Genomic DNA, 10,028 nt, shown 5'->3' with positions numbered 1-10,028 from the left:
TTGTGGTTTGAAAAAAAAAAAAAAAAGGCTACGGTTCGGGAAATTGCTTATTATTTTATGCAGATTTCGTGAATATGTCATATTTATAATCTGCAAGGCTGTGCAAGGTTTTAATTTACTAAAACAATGTTAAGAATATTTTACTGTAAATATATACTGCTTTATTAATTATAATTTTCATAATCTTCGTAAATTGTAAGCTATTCATACGATTTACTTCTAATATTTAAAGTACAATTGCAAGAAGTATTTTTACAGTACAGTTTCATATTTATCGTATAAGGTAAGGCAGCTTGCATTTAACCAAACACTGTTTTTATTGTAGTATTTTTGCATGTTTTACTAACACGTTTCCAGAGTAGCTATACTAGCTATACCCGCGTAAAAAGCGCTCGCGTCCACTCGCACACCCCCCTCTCCAGTCTGCACACATGGTACGAGCCGACTGTGGATGGTGGAAGGCGCTTGTCATTCCTCGGCATTCCCTCCAGCCTCCAGCCTGCTGCACTTGCTTTCCACTGCAAGCGCTCACGGACTCAGCACTACAGCACACGGACGCTACTCGCCCTCCAGCTCTCCGCAGTAAAACACAAGGCTCGTCTTATCCTGGCGCACTGCTCTCTCTCCTGCGCGCTCTCTCTTTCTCTCTCTCTGTGCGTCGCCCTGGACATTTTTCCTCCTATTCATTTTCCTAACGGGAGATCATGATGATGAGACACCGATATTAAGAGCATAACACCTTCCAGAAAAGCGACCGCAACCTGCAAGACGCTGGGTAGACGCCTTCTTCTTCTTCAGCAATGGTGAGATGCATGTTCACGAGAAAAGTGCGTGTTGTTGCAGAAACAGCTGGTGCGTTTGGTTTAATGCTTGATACTGTTACGCACAGCCTCCTCTGTTATTTATTATGGAGCTGCTTGTAAACTTGCAGCATGGAAGGGCAGTGCAAAGTGAAGAGGGCTTGGCTGCACTCTGTTACCATGTAAAACCATTAATTATTGCTTAAGGGTGAATGATTCATATCTCTACCTCACTCAGTCCAAGCTTTTAAATAGAAGTTTGTTGTCAGTGACTGGGACATTTTGGGCATTTTCCAGCATTTGGACTCAACATCCATCCCATATTAACGGGCCGATGGTGTACCTGCTTACTGCTGCATGTTTCACTCCTGTATCATTCACTTAGGGGTGTAATCTGGATGGATGGCTATAGTTTACAGATATAGAGAAGGTAGTGTTCGGACATCTAGGGTAGGATTGTTGCTGGCAGAGGGGTACTGTGTTTCCAGATTGATCCTGTGAAGCAAATGGGCATTTATAGCTCCAGTTTTACTCTAACACCCTCCTATTTGGGGTCTGAGGGTTCGTTGTGAGGGGAATTCGTGGCTATTGTTGTATTTTAGGGGGGAAATGGCAAATATTGGCTAAATGTGCATGCACTGACAGTACTAATGAAGCTGCACTTTAACAGTGGCACTTAAAAAATATATATATTTCTGTAATTGTCATTTTTACATTAATTCCGCTTGAGGAATAAGCACGCATGAAGAAGGAGAGAATAAAATGCTTTGAAATGTTAAATCTGTTTTTTATTCAGTAAGCACACATGCGCATGCACACAGCCTAGTATTTTCAACACAACAGAAGGGCTGTTCAAAAATTGATAGTAGATTGATAGAAGAGATGTTTCTTCTTGCACAGTATACAAGATACACAAAATCTCTTGGGACACTTAAAATGTATGGCATTGCATTAGATAACAGAATATCAAACTAAATTATATTTTTATGAGGAAAAATAGCACACTTTCAAGTCAAACATCTAACAAAGGGAAATGGTTATGATATCTTGAAGGATCTGGGCACTTTATGGTTGTCACACGTTAGTGGAACATGTTCTTAGTGAATGTGATGAACTAGACCTGTGGTTACTCTGCAAGAACACCTGTGTGAACTTGAGGAGAACTGACTTCACACATTCACTAAAATGACCAAGGAGCCATTTGGTTAAATTGCCCAATTATTAAGAAAATTAAGTTCACAGATTCTGTTGGTTTGATACTTTGGATCATTTTTAAGTGAATCCTAAGAGTTCAAGATTCTCTTTAGAGCCGCTGTACTTGGAAAAATACAAAGATAAGTAACCAAATGTAATCATCTTCAGATGCATATAAAGTTAGATATTAATTAATGTGAAATTTTGCAAGTGTTTAAGCCTGAGGATAGCAAGCTTCATGGGGTTAAATTCGAGAGACCCCAAGTTCTGTTTTGTGCTGTGAGCGGTACTAAATGAGTCTGAAGTTGGTGGGTCCCCATTGGTTTGACCTTTCGAGGACGGCCCTGTATTCTCCCGTTGTCAAGGTCCAAGTTGATGAGGACCCTGGTCACCACACAAGCGATTTCTATGAAAAGAAAAGCCCAGGCAACTCTCCCTTTGTTCGCCCTTACAAAGAGAATGAATTAAAACATCAGGCTAATTTCTTTTCTCTTTTATTTTCTTCTAATCATTTTCTTTTTTACATTATGCAGTGTTCCTTTACTTCTTGAGTAATCTTTATGAAAATTAACTTGAATGTAGACTTTGTGATGCTGTTTCTGAGGCCATATAAAATTACGTAATTTAGATTTTTTTTTTTTTAACTTTTGCTGATGGATTTATCAAAATGCCCGTTTTCTAATGGTCCAAGCTCTTTTCTGTGGGTTTGGTTTGGTTTCATAAACTACTGACTTGTTTGAAGCCATCTGAGGAACCGCAGTGAGACGAAACAATGATGGAAAGAAACCAATGAATTGCTTGAGCTCCCCAGTGACTCTTCCAGTCAAGATGCGGAGTCTCTCATGTAATAAGCCTTCATAGCTGAGCTATTGTGAAAGAGTGTAGACATCAATGGAAGGTGGACACACAGTGTGTGAAGTGTTGCTCATTGCACCTTCCTCTTATTAAGGAGCCCCAGAATTGAACCCCTGCCAAGTCTCTTTATTACTGCAGTGCTACAAACTAGGGCTGAATGATTTTGGAAAATAATCTAATTGCGTTTTTTTTTTTACCAATATTGCGATTTAATATGCAATTATTTTTTAAAGCTCTTTATGTTCTGTATTATTTAATGCACCGTAACAATGTTACTGCTTGAGTAATTTCCATGTGCCGTTTTGAAGTACGTTCATATATACGCTTTCAAACATTTTCGCATGTAGCGTGCCAGGGTTGCCAGGTTTTCACAACAAAATCCGCCCAATTCCTACTCAAAACTAGCCCTTTAACAACTACAATCACAGTACATTAACTGATTTGTTGAACTTCCAACCTCGTAAGCATGTAATAATTATGTTTAAATAAGCCTGGTGTAAACAATATGAAAGTCAGTAACAAATCACACAAACTAAAGTAGATTGCAGAAATATAAAAACAAATCTGTTGCTTTACCACACTACTTTAGGTAATTCAAAGTCACTGTAATAAACATATGTAAACATGTGGACTGCACTTTTTGAACACTGTCTGTTAAATTTAGACAGACTTTAAATATATCGCGATATTATCGCAAATGCAATTAATCGTTCAGCCCTACTACAAACATCTTATCACTGTCTACACAAGACTCTTGTGCAGTGAGGCATTTTTCCTGCTCAACCACTGCTCAGAAACATAATCTGATACACCCATAGTGAGAAAGAAACGTCAGACTGCTTTTTGGCCATTTGCCTACTTGGAGACTGTTCTTGCAATTCTTCAGTTTGTCTTAAACCCAACACCACACTTTTAAAGGTTATGTGTAATTTTAATTGAATGCAGAGGCAACTAAATAAATAAACCATTGTAGGTTCCTTCCCCCCTGTAAATACTGTAAATGCATCATGATCTCTTTTGTAAATGCTGTGGAGTTATCAAAACATTGCTCTGTTTGTTTGAGCCAGCCTAAGAAAGCAATCTCAGCTCAACCAATTGTGTGAGTTTGGGGCGTGGCTATCAGTTTGCACAACCAATGGCAGAAAAGGTGTGATTTTGTGGGAAACTGTTTGAAAACCAACTTGGGCTGTGTTTCCCAAAAGCATCGTAAGCCTAAGTTGATCGTAGCTTTATTAGTTTCAATGGGTCTACGATGTACTTAAGCTTACGATGCTTTCGGAAAACGCAGCCCAGATCTCGGGAGAAAACTGTTTTACAAGTTGGCGATTTTGTATGAAAAACGTACATTTTTTTTTAGAAAGAAAACAAAACAAAAACAAAACTGTGGCATTATGGTCCATCCCTAAACCTAACCCTCAGTGGGCTTTAAGCAGATTGTACAAAAAACAGATAGTATGAATGAGATTTGTATGATAAGTGTGTATGAATTTGCCATCAATTCACCAAAATGTTAAATGTGTATGAATTGTCATAAGAGTGTGTTGTTGAAAACCAGTCATTACTTTTGCAATTCTTTTTCGTAATGCAAGCAACATGAAGTTACACAGTCATTGTCCTACTGTATGGGTTAAAAATGTGTACACTAAAAAACAAACAAACTGGTGTATGATTTACTTTTAAACAATTTTCACTCAGGAAGTATCAACCTAGACACATTTACTTTTGACATCATGGCATTAGTTCTTTAGAAACAGAAATGCAGAGATCTCTCATCAGATTATGAAGAACGTAATCAGATTCTCCGCCAAATCCTTTTGACAACACAATCTAGTAGTGTTTCCATAAGCTATAGTTAAGTACATTGCTGGGTAGTAATGAAAATAAGGAAAAGAGAATTTGTGGTGCATGGGGGTGGTTATGAACAAATGTATATCGGATCAATGAACTGCATTATAGTTGTGACCTACTGTGTGCTAAATCCATTTGAGATCAATGGGAAAGTTGTGTGACCCTCACTGACTGCTAATGCAATTAGGGTTTTATTGTGTGTCAGTTTATAGTGCTGTAAATACCACCACCCCTGTTATATACCAAGATTAAAAGCAATGGCTACACCTAAACCATAAACGCCAATTTGTCCTAATGGCCACTTGTCAGTTTGCAAGCTAGTTTGTTGAAAAATAAATTAGTGATTTGTCTTCTACTTGATTTCTTTCTTTCTTTCTTTCTTTCTTTCTTTCTTTTGGCAAGATAACATTTTGGAAGCTCTGAATTAAATGTTTCATTTGGGAATGGGATACCATGTAATTTTAAAGGCTTGTTTTTGCTTGCAGACAGAGAGGACAATGCAATAGCAGGACTAGACAGTTCAGCTCAAATACTGGTGCAGGAAATACATAATTCCTTAGAAATTTGAATAATCATGTATCTGATTGGGCATCTTTTAAAGTACAGTACATGAAGTATGGATATTATTTGACAAAAGTCTAAATGTTTACTCTTACACTTATGCACAAAAAAAGCAAAATAAAAAAAGTGCAATCTTTAGAAAAGATGCCTAATTTTGTATAACTTTAATCTACAATCTAATCTACAAGCAACATCTTTGCTATTTTATACTTAAAAATACAAGAAATTAAAAGTATGATGTGTCAATTTGGCATTTTTATTTTGATGTTTGTTTAATGTATGTATAGTATGGATTATTTGACAAAAGCTTCGAAAAAAAAAAAGATCTGTTGGTCATATTGGGTGAACATAACATGTATTTCAATTGAAAGTCTAGTAGAAATGCAAATACTTTTTGGTGATTTTTAAACTTCTACAGATACTATGGATTTCAGTTAACAAAAGACCAAAAAATCTTCAACTTGTTCAACAAGGAGAAAACACCCTTCAACAGATAAATATGCCTTTTTAAAAGTCCTTACCGTGGCTTTTTTTTTAAATTGTGCTAATTGCCTGATATAACACTTTTCCTAAAACCCTGCAAAGACAAACAACCAACAGCTTCCATGGCATCCGGTAATTAACGCTCAGAAAGGTCTCACTCGTGACTTTACAGTACCTCAATCAAAACAATACATCATTGTTTCCCACTTCTATTTGTTTAAATGGCGTGTCGCTCTGACAGAAAGAGTAGATCTTACTGTAAATGAAGCTCATTGTCACGGTCGCTTGTTTTGGGAGGAATCCGCTAATTTTCGCACGCTCAAACGATCAGAGCTTTGCTTTGTCCCTCTCAGACGGCGTATAAATCACTGTCACTCGGTACTGTTGGTGCATTAGCAGGGCTTTACGAACGCAGCCTTCCCGTTCACCTTCTCAACATGAACGCTATTAATGGCGATGATGAGTGCATAGGGTGCAGGGGGTGTATTTGCTTGCCCAGAGCATTATGTTTAGTCGAAGCTGCAGTCTGTCAAGCTGTGATTTATCGTACGCAAGGCTAATGGCAGCCTGTCGAGATAGCAATGTTTTATTGGACTTGAAAGTTGGGAGAGCGGGAAAAAAAATGCAGTAGTGCTCTTCATTTCCAGAATCACTGAACGGTGACTGGTCAACGGAGCAGTCGCGATTTACTGAATGAGGGAATTTTCTCTCTCTCCTTTTCTTTAGTGAAACTTGCTTAATCTTAGGAAAATTCTCATTGAAAGAGGCACATTCTTGGTATGGCTACGCAGCTGTCAGTGCTTTGCGGCATTACTTTTTAAATGTGAAGTGTAGCTGGGTGTTTTTATGAAATGTGACTCTAGCTTTTCTCTAGACGACTGTTTTTTTTCACACAGTTGGGGGAAAGAAAAGCTTTTTCTTCACTCCAGTGGGCTTGGACATTGTGTATTCTAAAAGTGGGATCAGGAACAACAGCTGCCACATTTACATTCAAATGACTTTCAAGAGATCCTACTTCGTAGTCTGGGCACCTATTCCCATGCAATTTCACCAGGTATACTCCCCCCAATATGGGATGCTGACGGCCAAGCTATTTTATGCCAAAATGGAAATATGTATACTGCAGTTTCATATTTTGCATCTATTTATGAAGGTTTTACTTTTTCCCAGAGAAGCAAGAGAGGTGTTGTTTCTTGTAAAGCCTTAGAAAGGAAAGTCTCAATTGTTTCTCCTGGACAGCAGTGAGATTACATGGAGACTTTGGATTACATTTTTGGTTTCCCAGATGAGAAAAAGAGCCCAGACTCCTCTCGAGATCTTCAGAAGATATATCTACAATGTCTCTACCTGTATTCAGATGTGTCAGAATGCTACCTCCATTTATTTTAAAGTGGGATGCTGGCTGCCAAGCTATTTTATGCCAAGAACAAAAGAAAATGTACTGTAATTCCAGGTTTTGCATAGAAGCGTCAGTTTATGAAGGTTTTATTGTTTGCTCAGAGAAATGAGGGAGGCAGTGTTTCTTGTAAACCCATAGGAAATAAAATCTCAGTTGTTTCTCCTGGACAGCAATGAGATTATATAGGGGCTTCTACTTTTAGCTTCTCAGATGTTACTTTCTACTGATATACAGACCTAAGTAATCTCACGTTTCTTCTCGAGATCTTTAGAAGATATCTCAAAAATGTCTCTAATTGTGTTTAAATTTGTCAAACTACGGCTCTCATTAATTTGAAAGATTTTTACTTGTCCTATACAGTATATCACTAGTTGTCTCATTTGTGACTTTTTTTTTTTTTTTGTGCATGCACAATGTATTGTTACCATATCCGGTATCACACAATATTAATATGTTATTGTAACACCGTTTGTAGATCGGGAAGAAGGAGGCGGGAACCGGCGAACATTTAAAACTTTAATAAAATAAACAACAACAAAACGAAAGTAAAGCGGCAGCCCCTCGCGGACGACTGCCGCACACAAAACACAAAATAAAGTCCAGGCCTGGTCCTCTCTCGTCCAACACTGTCGTCCCTCCTCCTTTTATCCTTCCGGAGCTCCTCTGTGGGACTCGAGACCGGTGAGTGGCGCAGGTGTCGTGCATTAGCATTTACTCCACCAGCCTCGCTCCGTTCCCACGGCTCTCGGCCCCACCCCTCTCGTCACAGTTATATTTATTGGCATCAGTTGATTCTCATTTCTCCTATTTTTGCATGCTTATTTCTCTTATTTCCACATTTACATTACCACCATACCATAATTTAACGCTCACTTAAAATTAAGCTAACACTTTAGTTTAGGAACCAATTCTCACTCTTAACTAGTTGTTTATTTTCATATTCTACATCACTTAATCCCTTAAAACTACATTACTAACTATTAATAAACAGCAACTAGGAGTTTGAGGCAAAACTCGTAGTTAATAGTCTTAAAAAAGTCGTCGTCATTAGTTAATGGTGAGAAAATAAACCAAAGTTAATCTAAGCACTAATAATTAAATAACCATGTTAAATTTAATCTTTAGTAACTCTCACAATAAATATCAATTTTCATATGGTCCATTACAGTGTTGCTATGCCTGAATTGTAGCATTTAAAATGATTGAATTTAGTTTTCAGTGTTTTATTTTAAACACTATTTAGACACAATAGTATAATCTTAATATTGGCCATAACATGGAGTTTATTATTGAGTCTCGTTCAGCAAAATTAACGAATCTTTTTTCGAGTCATTTCGTTCATTTTAGCAAAATATAATTAAAATGTTATGTGTTACTTCCCTAACACATCTACTACTTACGCAAACGTTGATCACACTACAAACACTACAAAACTGCTATAAGAAACAGAAAATATAAATTCATTGTTTACCTGGGTCTTCAGTCTATGATTAGCTCACCTCACCTCTTATCTGACAAGTCTTCAGGTTTGAGTCGTTCGTTCATCACGTGACAGCCCCATAAGCTTTACCTATGCAGTCTGAGCCGGAAAGAGAATTGATTAGTTCATCTCTCGAGTCTTCGGGTTTTTCGAGTCATTCGTTCATCACGTGACAGCCCCATAAGCTTTACCTATGCAGTCTGAGCCGGAAAGAGAATTGATTAGTTCATCTCTCGAGTCTTCGGGTTTTTCGAGTCATTCGTTCATCACGTGACAGCCCCATAAGCTTTACCTATGCAGTCTGAGCCGGAAAGAGAATTGATTAGTTCATCTCTCGAGTCTTCGGGTTTTTCGAGTCATTCGTTCATCACGTGACAGCCCCATAAGCTTTACCTATGCAGTCTGAGCCGGAAAGAGAATTGATTAGTTCATCTCTCGAGTCTTCGGGTTTTTCGAGTCATTCGTTCATCACGTGACAGCCCCATAAGCTTTACCTATGCAGTCTGAGCCGGAAAGAGAATTGATTAGTTCATCTCTCGAGTCTTCGGGTTTTTCGAGTCATTCGTTCATCACGTGACAGCCCCATAAGCTTTACCTATGCAGTCTGAGCCGGAAAGAGAATTGATTAGTTCATCTCTCGAGTCTTCGGGTTTGAGTCGTTCGTTCATCACGTGACAGCCCCATAAACTTAACCAGTGCAGTCTGAGCCTGAAAGAGAATTAATTAGTTCATGTCTCGAGTCTTCGGGTTTGAGTCGTTCGTTCATCACGTGACAGCCCCATAAGCTTTAACCTATGCAGTCTGAGCCGGAAAGAGAATTGATTAGTTCATCTCTCGAGTCTTCCCGAAGACTCGAGAGATGAACTAATCAATTCTCTTTCCGGCTCAGACTGCATTGGTTAAACTTATGGGTCTGTCACGTGATGAACGAATGACTCGAAAAACCCGAAGACTCGAAACAGGTGAACTACTTGACTAATTCCAGTACAGAACCTATAGGATGTTGCGCATGCGCGACTGAACGAATCACTCCCCGAGACGACTCGTTCTTCCCGAGTCACATTAAAGATTCGTTCAAAATGAACGAATCGTTCAAGAACGACCCAACACTAGCACAGGCAATAACGTCAGCCGCGCATTCTCACTGTCATCTCTCCGACGACCCTTTCTCTCTCACACACACGTCTCATTTGCTCCGGTTAAATAGTGCTTGTATTGCACATTATTTTAGTCATTCCCGCAGGTTTCACGCTTATACCAAGCGCACGTGCACCACCACTGATCTATATTAGTGGAGCACACAATCCACGCTCAGTCTCAAACAGCTTGTGAGCCACAAATACCAAAATGAGTGGATAACTGCGCTAAAACGGTCAAATACATACAAAATTATGTCAAAATGTCGTTA

At 38.6% G+C, this 10,028-nt stretch overlaps 1 protein-coding gene across 1 annotated transcript in view; it reads left to right on the top strand.

Moving 5' to 3' along the window:
• The first annotated feature begins 432 nt into the window (after window positions 1–432).
• Window positions 433–10,028, top strand: part of LOC107670431 (teneurin-4-like) — a 232,390-nt gene continuing 222,794 nt past the window's right edge. The window contains exon 1 of the mRNA XM_016463037.1: window positions 433–803. The gene's annotated coding sequence lies outside the window, so the exon portion shown is untranslated. The remainder of the gene's footprint in view (window positions 804–10,028) is intronic.

The sequence above is a fragment of the Sinocyclocheilus anshuiensis genome, unplaced genomic scaffold, assembly GCF_001515605.1.
Source record: "Sinocyclocheilus anshuiensis isolate Anshui unplaced genomic scaffold, SAMN03320099.WGS_v1.1 scaffold513, whole genome shotgun sequence".
Taxonomy (NCBI): Eukaryota; Metazoa; Chordata; class Actinopteri; order Cypriniformes; family Cyprinidae; genus Sinocyclocheilus; species Sinocyclocheilus anshuiensis.
The sequence above is the reverse complement of the archived record's forward strand: the minus strand, read 5'-3'. Positions and strand labels throughout refer to the sequence as shown.